Source organism: Oncorhynchus clarkii, chromosome 3 (assembly GCF_045791955.1).
Source record: "Oncorhynchus clarkii lewisi isolate Uvic-CL-2024 chromosome 3, UVic_Ocla_1.0, whole genome shotgun sequence".
Classification (NCBI taxonomy): Eukaryota; Metazoa; Chordata; class Actinopteri; order Salmoniformes; family Salmonidae; genus Oncorhynchus; species Oncorhynchus clarkii.
Window position 1 is genome coordinate 25,959,441 of NC_092149.1, and position 11,850 is coordinate 25,971,290.

The window sequence follows — 11,850 nt, forward strand, 5'->3', positions numbered from 1 at the left end:
TAAAGTTTGGTGGAGGAGGAATAATGGTGTCGACTGTTTTTCATAGTTTGGGCTAGGCCTCTTAGTTCCAGTTAAGGGAAATTTTAACACTACAGCATACATCGGTGTGGAAGAACTTAACTGACCTGCACAGAGCCCTGACCTCAACCCCATCGAACACCTGAACATATGAAGTTGAACACCTGAACATATGATGAACATAAAGTGCCCGACCTCACTAATGCTCTTGTGGCTGAATGGAAGCAAGTCCCCGCAGCAATGTTCCAACATCTAGTGGAAAGCCTTTCCTAGAAGGTTGGAGGCTGTTATAGCAGCAAAGGGGGAACCAACTCCATATTAATGCCCATGATTTTGGAATGAGATGTTTGACGAGCAGCTGTCCACATACTTTTGGTCATGTGGTGTATCTAGCTACAACCAGGCCTTCCCTGAGAACAATCTTGGTTTCCACTAATGTGATGCTGCATAGGCACGTTAGTTTTATTCATTTTTAATCAGAAAAACAGTTTTCAGCTGTGCTTACATAATTGCAAAAGGGTTTTCCAATGATCAATTAGCCTTTTAAAATGATAAACTTGGATTAGCTAACACAACGTGCCATTGGAACACAGGAGTGCTCTACTTTCCGGCTACCCGGATAAAGCAATAAATAAACTTCAGTTAGTGCTAAATACGGCTGCTAGAATCCTGACTAGAACCAAAAAATTGGATCATATTACTCCAGGGCTAGCCTCCCTACACTGGCTTCATGTTAAGGCTAGGGCTGATTTCAAGGTTTTACTGCTAAGCTACAAAGCATTACATGGGCTTGCTCCTACCTATCTTTCCGATTTGGTCCTGCCGTACATACCTACATGTACGCTACGGTCACAAGACGCAGGCATCCTAATTGTCCCTGGAATTTCTAAGCAAACAGCTGGAGGCAGGGCTTTCTCCTATAGAGCTCAATTTTTATGAAATGGTCTGCCTACCCATGTGAGAGACGCAAACTCGCTCTCAACCTCTCAGTCTTTATTGAAGACTCATCTCTTCAGCAGGTCCTATGATTGAGTGAATTCTGGCCCAGGAGTGTGAAGGTGAATGGAAAGGCACTGGAGCAACGAACCGCCCTTGCTGTCTCTGCCTGGCCGGTTCCTCTCTCTCCACTGGGATTCTCTGCCTCTAACCCTATTACAGGGGCTGAGTTACTGGCTTACTGGTGCACTTCCATGCCGTCCCTAGGAGGGGTGCGTCACTTGAGTGGGTTGAGTCACTGACGTGGTCTTCCTGTCTGGGTTTGCGCCCCCCTTTGGGTTGTGCCGTGGCGGAGATCTTTGTGGGCTATACTCGGCCTTGTCTCAGTATGGTAAGTTGGTGGTTGAAGATATCCATCTAGTGGTGTGGGGGCTGTGCTTTGGCAAAGTGGGTGGGGTTATATCGTGCCTGTTTGGCCCTGTCCGTGGGTATCATCGGACGGGGCCACAGTGTCTCCTGACCCCTCCTGTCTCAGCCTCCAGTATTTATGCTGCAGTAGTTTATGTGTCGGGGGGCTAGGGTCAGTCTGTTATATCTGGAGTATTTCTCCTGTCTTATCCGGTGTCCTGTGTGAATTTATGTATGCTCTCTCTAATTCTCTTTCTTTCTTTCTTTCTTTCTTTCTTTCTTTCTTTCTTTCTTTCTTTCTTTCTTTCTCTTGGAGGACCTGAGCCCTAGGACCATGCCTCAGGACTGCCTGGCATGATGACTCCTTGTTGTCCCCAGTCCACCTGGCCGTGCTGCTGTTCCAGTTTCAACTGTTCTACCTGCGGCTATGGAACCCTGACCTGTTCACTGTGATTACTATTATTTGACCATGCTGGTCATTTATGAACATTTGAACATCTTGACCATGTTCTGTTATAATCTCCACCCGGCACAGCCAGAAGAGGACTGGCCACCCCTCATAGCCTGGTTCCTCTCTAGGTTTCTTCCTAGGTTTTGGCCTTTCTAGGGAGTTTTTCCTAGCCACCGTGCTTCTACACCTGCATTGCTTGCTGTTTGGGGTTTTAGGCTGGGTTTCTGTACAGCACTTTGATATATCAGCTAATGTAAGAAGGGCTATATAAATACATTTGATTTGACGGTTGCTGATAATGGGCCTCTGTACGCCTATGTAGATATTCCATAAAAAAATCTGCCATTTCCAGCTACAAAGGTGATCTACAACATTAACAATGTCTACACTGTATTTCTGATCATTTTGATGTTATTTTAAAGGACAAAAAATGTGCTTCTCCTTCAAAAACTAGGACATTTCTAAGTGACCCCAAACTTTTGAACGGTGGTGTATGTTCAGCTTCACACATGCCACTATTCTATTCTAACTAACTATTGATGGCTTGCATAGCATTTTATGTGTATTTGTGTAGTAATATTTCTCTTTCCTTCCTGTGCAGTGCCTGAGGTTAATGATAGAGCAAGCCGGGCTACTGGAGGGCCACCACAAGCTGATGAACCTGGAGTGCTCATGGAATGACCTCATGTATGATCAGTACCACATGGGCAGCAAGAACACGCACAACATGAACCTCATTTCGAAACTACTTTGGCAAGAGGGCCTGTCGGACAACCTGGTCAAGCAACTGTGGATAGTGCTACAGCGCGCCATGGGCAAGGCTGGAGGCCACAGTGAGCAGTGCAGTGCCTCCCAACACTTTACACCTTGACAGGTTCTTCAAGCTCTATCACAACACTGTGTTCTTGAGGGCGCAGGAACTGACTACAGGAGGACCTGAAGGCCAAAAAGGTTGTGTATCGTCTCACCTGGGGCCTCAATTCATATTTCCCCCACTAGGTCTGTACTGCACTCTCTGTGACTCTTGTAGCATCAGTGATATCTGGGCACCAATCCAATCATACCTTTATATTCTAAGGTTTCTGACAGTGGCTGGAACTACATGCACAACAACACAATAACAACATATGGATTGGTGTTTCCAGAGAAAAAATGAAAAAAAAGATGATACATTTCTGGATATTATTTTTGACATGTATCGTATCGTTTTGAGAATATCGTAATATTATTTTTGCGCTAGTTGGCTGTACTTACACCAAAACTCCTATATTCTCTCCCATGTTTTTGTAAAATAGGGAGCAACATTTGTTTTCAGAACATTTATTTCCGTGACTGATCAAAACTCATTTTGGCTCATGGCTCTCTGCAGAAAACAATATGGTGAGCATTATGTTTGGAACGCAATAAAATCACAGTATCGAATTTCAATAAAAATAGAATATAGAATAGGAGAGTGGGAGAGTGGAGACACACAATTGTAAATGGTTTAGATAGGGTTTTACATTCATTAAAGGGCAGTACAGATTCATAAAATGCAGTTAATGTCAAAGCTGAACAAATAGATTTCTATCTTCAGTCGTGCTTCTACTAAAACTCCAGATCTAACTGGATGGCATTCTGTCAGTTGTTAGTTCTTAGCAGAACTCCTTTTCTAATGATTATGCTAGCTACTGTAGCTAGCTATGGCTCCATAACTTTACGTAGTCAATTTCAGTCGCTGTAACGAGCGTCTGTGGTGGAAGAAGTACAGTGTGGTAATTGTTCATAGTTTTTAATAAAATAACTAAGTTCTCTGATTGAGAACCATACTTAGGTACCCTTTTCCCCCACCTGTTTTGTGGGAAGTTAACTTTGTCTTTGTTCAGGGCACATAGCCCAAAGCTTCACGGTTTGGTTTTTGTTCTTCGTTTTGTCGGCATCATTTTTGAATAAAGAGAAAATGTGCGCTTACCATGCTGCACCTTGGTCCAGTCCTTCAGCCGGCCGTGACAGTCGCTAGCATCAGACTTCAACTCTAGTTACAAACTCTTAATAACAATGACTTGGACAAAAGCTTCCAAAAACATTAAAAAATAAGAAAAAAATAGCCATAAAAGAAAGATATTTAAACTTAACAGCTGGGCTTCTTTGGTGGACATTGCGCAATCAGTCTCATAGTGATTGGGGGAAAAGAAAACTGACCCTACCACCTATTAGCCCTCTCTAAAATAAACACCACACATTCCACTATGTAACCCCACATAGTCCTACTCCAGACAAACAGTCTGAGAGGCCATAACACTACCACTCAACACCCCGTGCAACTGTTCTGCAGTAAATCCTCGCAATCCCAAGTTCTTCTCTGGCTCCTCACAGGAATCCTCTCAGGTTCCCTCACCCTGTACCCATCTTCCTCTACTATTCTATTCACTGCTTTGCCATACAATATGTTTTGTACTTCTCTAACCCTGGCAACCTCAAGCTGCCTTTCTCTCTCTGGACACCTCCGATCCATAAACCACATGATCACTCCTACAACTTTCTCCACCGATACCACACATTCATTAGTCTCATGCCCTCCTACACACTGCTGCAATATGGCCATAACCTTGACACCTTAAACACTGTAATATATTCAGAACATAAACTCCCACGGGATAACTGACAATTCCTACCTTGACCTTATCTGGTAATGATTCTGCATCAAAACTCAGCATGACAGGTGATGTCTTCTCAGTTTCCCCACAGGATATACATCTCATCAAGCGGCGGGCGTCAGACACCGGGATCTTCAATTTCAACTGCTCCTCCTCAACACCTAATGCCACACCCGTTATCACTCCCCTCAATGGCGCCCTGCTCCGTAGAGCAAAGCACGTCACAATTCTTGTCCCTAATCTCGTAATCCAGAGCGCCCTCTCCCTCTGGGTGGAGGAAACACAGTAAATCACCACGAGTCCACTCAGAAGTTACCTTCACCATCTCAACAATCCCCAACCTCTCCTCCACCGAACCTGACACCACATATGGATCAACCAAACAGCAACGATCCATTCTCTACAAATCTCACTCCAACTGGGCCAAAATCATCTTTATCATCCTTAGGATGAGGCCAGAACGCCGTAGGTGCTTCACCCTCCCTCTCAACAAGTTCCGTCTCTGAACTACTGGAGCACATTTCCTTGTTTCTGCACAATGCCCACTGTCCTCACCATACTATTTCCCTCTACACTCAACTTCTTCTCAGCAGCCATCACTTCACCTGTCACCACCTTAATTCACCTTCACTCTCGTCATGTTCCATTTCCTCCTCAAGCTCTTCCAAAAGCTGTGCGATCCTCCATTCCATATTCACTCAAAAAATACTGTCTCTTTTTTTCTTGTTCATTTTCTCCTTCACCAGATCTCTCAGAAGGCCTGTGCAATCCCCCACTCCATGTTTATTAATAAATTACTTCCTTCCTTGTTTCCTTTTCCGCCATCTTCCACTAGCCTACTCACATCCAAGTGGCCTTCACAGGTGGTTGCGTCACACAACAAGGCCGATGCATGTGAGCTGTCACCAACCAACCAGTGTAGAGTATACTGGTCTATGAAAACCTCATCTGATTGATTAGAAGAAACACGTCCCCCCTCCCAGAGCTCCTGCTCTCTCTCTCCTTGCTTGCAAATTCCTGTTTGGACATCTACAAATCTTTTTGTCATGGTAGGGCGCTAAAACACTGCCAACAGACTGAGCGTGCGAAATTGAAATGCGCAGCTGTACTGATGCAATTATTGATCATAAGTATTAAGTTGGAAGTTTGCAAATGTGATTACAACTACAGATTTGTTTTAGTCATGTTCACAACTCAGTTACACACTTGCAAATTGTGATTACTACGACAAATCTATTCTACACTCTCAAATCATTAGAGAAATGATTTACTTTCATGGAGAACAACGGACAGGGGTCCAGGGAAAGGGGCATTGCCTGTTAGAGGAACATGCTGAGAAGAATGTCCAGAGATCCAGTCACCAATTCATTAAAAGGGCAGAATCCCTCAGGGTTTGACAGTCTTGACAGAGCACACCAAACGAAGTCCTTCCAATCCTGGAGTGTATTGTGTGTTATCTGCAGGTTGTTTCCATGGTTAGGCCTGTATAACATAATGACCCTCTAGAGATGATACTGAAAAATGAAAATCAATACCATGTCACAGCAGACTCCCAAAATGTTCCATACACACTGTCAAATCAAGAAAAGGTCACCTTCCTAACAGGAAAGGAGGATCAAATAGCTCTTTACTGTCTTTAAAAAAATATATTGTTACCACCACCTACATAGGGTGTACCGGAGTCAGATTACATAAGTCAGAAATGTTAAATGTTGTGCATGCTTTGCTGACAAAAGGGTCAGGGATTTGTCATCAGTTTTGTCTGAAAGGTTGAGGGATAGCAATTACGACATAGACACAATCCGTATTGCGGAAGATCCGCACTATAGCACAATTTAAATGAAGGATGTGTTCCTGCATTCACTGTACACACTGCATATCGGCTCAATCAGAAATTACCTTTACATTTCAAACACGCTAGGGGGCCAGCAGGTAGTCTAGTGGTCAGAGGAGAGCCATCAACTGGGGGGTTGCCAGTTCGAATCCTGGGTCCGACGGGAAAAATCTGACAGGAAGTGAGCTGGCAACTGGAGGGTTATTGCTGGTATCTAATCCTTGAGGTCATTGCCTGCCATTGAGCAAGGCACTTAACCCCTCACAATAACAACTCCCAGTTCCGAGAGGTTGTCTGTCCAGCACATTAATCCTAAAGGGATCGGACCGCTATTGAGTAGGTGGTCCACCAGTAGGTTGCCAATGGATATGGACATCCGGATGTATTCAGTCTGTAACTCCCGATTAAGAACCCTCCGGTAGACTGTAAGGAGAGCTGGTTCACTCCATCCACTGCCGTCAGCCATGGTACGGAACTCAAGGGCATACTCAGCGGTGGAGCGATGGCCCTGTCGCAGCTCACATAACAGGTCCCCAGTGTGACGACCTGAAACTGAATGGTCAAACACCTCCTTGAAGAGGGCGTGGAAACGTGATTCAGAGGACAGATCAGAACTTTGAGCGGCCCACAGGGCTGTGACCCAATCCAGAGCTTTGCCTGTGAGTAGGGAGATTGACGAAGTCCATCCTGTCTTTGTCAGAGGTGAAGTCAGCAGAGTGATGGTCTACATACAGGTTACACTGCATGAGAAATCCTTGACATTTCCTGGGGAGCCATCGTATTGATTAGGTATGGAAACGGGGGAGATGATCGAGAGGAGGCTGTGGCACCTGATATGGGTGAAGCAGGAATGGCCTGGATAAGGAGGTCGCAGTGTTCATAGTGTTTTTTAGGGTGTGAGTTGGAAGCAGACGTTACAACGCTCATATGCTGACCACACCGCTTGCATGAGCGTTGTGGTTGATTGTGGTTGATTGAAAGAGGAACGGAGGTTCACATTTCACGCCAGTTGGTAGTGCTATTGCACCTTAAAGTTGGTTGCCAACCGCCATATAAAGTCTAAAGAAGAAGCCTGTATGTGGAGAGATTACTAGAAACGAACTCGGTTTACCCTTTTATCTCAAATCAAATCAAATGTATTTATATAGCCCTCCTTACATCAGCTGATATCTCAAAGTGCTGTACAGAAACCCAGCCTAAAACCACAAACAGCAAGTAATGCAGGTGTCGAAGCACGGTGGCTAGGAAAAACTCCATAGAAAGGCCAAAACCTAGGAAGAAACCTAGAGAGGAACCAGGCTATGAGGGGTGGCCAGTCCTCTTCTGGCTGTGCCGGGTGGAGATTATAACAGAACATGGCCAAGATGTTCAAATGTTCATAAATGACCAGCACGGTCAAATAATAATTATCACAGTAGTTTTCGAGGGTGCAACAAGTCAGCACCTCAGTAGTAAATGTCAGTTGGCTTTTCATAGCCGATCATTAAGAGTATCTCTACCGCAATAATCTGTGGATTCATTGTCGGAGAAGAGGACCTTGTGCATTTCAGGTAAAATAACAAGCCAATGTTTATATCCTAGGACAAATCAGCTAGCAACAGCAAGCTAGCTAGCTAAATTGCCATAAATGGTTAATACTTTTCGACCTGTCCCCAAAATAATATAGTTGGTTCAGAGTGATATTTCAACCTGCGTGTCCTGATCGCATCTGGTGAGCGTGGACAAAATCAACATCAGAGTATATCAGTAGATGCTGCTAACAATACTTCAGCATCTTATTTTCATGAACCATAGGACCTGAAGACACCACCTTTGTAATGTAGGCCCATGGTACATGTCTTTACTTAGTTTGAGAAAGCTATGGGATTGGTCCAAATATGGCTGGGTTATTGACAAATCAAAAATCAGATTTTTTGTTTCCATTTAAACCACTTTAAATCCACTCCACAGTGGCCTATCAACTTTAAACTAGGTATCTCTATCATGGATGTCGCTAAAATGAACCACACTGAATTTGGTGTTGATATCTCAAAAAATAGGGAAACTATTAATGACTCATTCTTTGCATATGTAATGCTAATGCTCAAAATCATCTTTTCCTCATAAACCATGTCAGATTCACACCAGATGTTGTATTTTGGCTCATGATTGCACATAAAAGAAGATAGTTCCAACATGATAGACTGCTGGCTTTGTTATCCAACTCCTCTGGTGTCCTTTCTGTCATCCTGAGAACTCCCTGCTCACTGCTATATTTGACATGACTTTTTTAACTACATGTTGAACTGTTATATTTCATAGAGTAGATCTACAGTATGTCACTGGGGCTGGAATTCAATCAAACCCACACTCTGAATAACCTTGCATTAGGGAAGTCACTGCCTCTGAAAAAGGGCATTTATGGTGTAATTAATTCAACAGGGTTGACTGGTTGAAACCAGGCAATACTTATTTTAAATGAAATCAGTTTTAACATGACCCATTTCATTCTAATATTCACATTTGAGCTGGTTCAGGTCTGGCGTATATCTTTTTGATAAAAGTCTACAATACATATCTTTGAATCACCAATAAAGGTACTTGGAAGCTATGAACATTTGAATCGTGTTAATACATTTCAACTTTCATTCATTATAAGGGTATCAGCCGCATTATAAATGAACTCTCCAGGAAGACGGATGTCTACATAATAATCCTAGTTTTATTTGGTTTACAGGTGTCATTTCAGTTGAAAGAAGGAAAAACTTAAAGAAACAGTTGACATATTCAACCAGTCATATCAACCAGAGGCCTATGGTTCAAAGGTCAGGGACAAAAACAACTACAATGTGATCTTACTCTGCGTTAGATCAATTCAATTATAAACCAAACAATGATCCATTTGTAGGGGTCTCTAGTTGTGCTATAATGGTACACATACACGTCTTCCTCTCTTTCATCTGGTCTGTAACTAGTTTAAAAGCAGTTTACATTAAAGCATTTCTTTTTTCATTGGTTCTAGCATTCATTCACTACTTCTCTACATTTCAGGTGTTTTGTATTATGTGTAAATGTTTAGCAAGAGGTAGGTTGTGCGTCTGGCATCAAGAAATACTGTACTCAGTTGATAGGTTCAAATTCAGTGACCTGATCAAAGTATGGACTGTAATACACGACAGTAGTATTATGGCTTAGGAAAACTCCTATATGGCTTACTTTAGTATGGCAAGTGTCCATCTTTGCAAATGAACTTAACATGGTTGTGGCTGAGCTGCTGCTAAAGGAGTTAAGAGAGGAAATATCCATTTGGAGAATACAAGACAGTCTGAGGTATCGTTCCTTCAATGTCAAAATACAGTTTTTTACACAACCTTTTTCTGACAACACACCGTTCTAGTTAGAATTCTCACATTTCTAGCAAACATGTTCACATCCCTCAACTACAAATAAAACAGAAACCAAACGAGCCAACCAATATGAAATCAAAATGAAAGGAGTGAATCCAACAATGGCAATAATTATAATATTAATAACAATAATAACATTTTAAAAAGGAACGTCTTCATTTTGGCAAGGTTTCCCATACGCAGCAGGACAACCTCGAGAGGGAACATTTATAAAATGAATGAAGAATAAATGTTCTATAAAAAGAAAAGCATATCATTTTTTAAAATATTTTTTTGTTTTGTTCAAAGAAATATTGGGTCAACTTATGTCTTGTTATTCAAATAATAAAATATTGACCATAATGTTTTTCATTTTTCCTTTTGGTATCACACTTATCATACTGCCCCCCAAAAATGGTAGATAAGTTATTCACAGTAAAATTTTTAAAAAAAGGATGGTATCAGTGATACAGTTGAACTAAAACCTTGAGGACAGTGGCACTATGTGACTTTGTTAGGGTATGTAGCGGTAGCTAGTCCAATTCTGCACAGAATACTAGATTCAGAAACTGGCAATGAAAGATGGACATCCACACAAAACAGAGACATAAACTTGTAGTGAGACTAAGTTTTTCACAGCCATTCAAACAGTTACAACACAATATATTTGGAGGATCTGAAAACAAATGTACTTACATGGAATCCTCTTGTGATTGATGGAGACGTGCCCGAGTATCTCCAACAAATTGACTGGGATTTTATTCAGTAGTTACAAAAAGGGGAAGTCGGTGCTCTATCACAACACGGCTATTCCTGTGGTTAGGTCATTAATAAATGGAACAGAAGTTATTTAAAATGTTAGAATATGGTTATAGTATTTCTATAATTCAAAGGACAGTTATTTGTAACAATACATGAAAATATATATCCCATTTTCGGTTTTCAAAGTAAAATGTTATGTTGAATAGAAAGTGAAAATATGTAGAATTCCATGCCTCAAGTGGTCTGCCAGTGAGACACGTGAAAAACTATCTGTGAACATTTTACAGTGTTACAGGTGGTTTCTTGAATTATCTTTGTAATTAGTTTTTGGGTTTATGTAAGCTGTTTATGTAAGCTGCTTGTGTTTCTTAGTTTGTCTCATCATTGGCTAATGGCAGCACCTTATAACAGGAACCCAACTAAAAACAACTTTTAAAAAAAAGGTTAATCGAGGAAAGACTGAAAACCGTAACAATCATTCATCTTTGGATATCGTTCGACTTGGTTTTCATAGAATATTTGGAAATATTTGTTGAAACAGCGGTCTACGGTAAAAGCTAGTGTCATTCGTGCAGTAAGTGTGAGGTAAGAATTGAATATGAATAGACATGAAGACAAAATACAAGACAAATTAGTCACTCGAGAAAGTTAACCATGGTCTGCTGAACAGAATTTTCCCATGACAACAAAGGTATTTGAGGCACTGCAAACCAATCACCTTTGGTAGGTGACAGAAAGCTTCCTGAAAATGGCAACAATGTACATTTCTAACTAATTACATTTTGGAATTCTGCAGGAAAGGGCAAAATAGTCAGCAAATTCATCCATAACAGAATGGTGAAACTTGGGCTTTATATTCCTTAATGTCCATACTTTCAGGCAATGTTCAAAGTTTAAAAAATGCTGTGCGTTCATATTTATCGCTCACTTTCTGTCAGGCTTCCAACTTTGTTTCCTGTTGCACGTTTCTGAGTCATGTCTTCCTCCAGTGAGACGAGATGGTGTTGGCAGCAGCAGGTGGTGCCTTAATAAAGAGACATTCATCTCGCTTTCCATGTTTAACTGAGGAGACATGTTTGTTGTTCTTGTAGTGCTCCACAGCTGGGCTCCAAGACAGCTTGTTGTGACATCATCAATGATGGTTGTCTCTCCATCACCTGTTTGTGAAGCTGCTGAGTCTGAGGTAGAATATGTACTTGAATCATATCCATGTGCTTCCATACTGCATATCAGTAGCTGAAGTGACCCAACTCTGAATGAACCGCTTTAAATTAAGGCAGACATTCAGGGTTTGGACAAGGTGTTGAGTCCCAATAGCAGGATTAGAAGCAGGCAGGCGATTAAAGCAGAACATCGGCGATCAGGAATTATACAATGTCAAACAACATAAGTGAACTGGCAAACCCACAGATCCAACCAGTTACATTCTGGGTAGAAGAT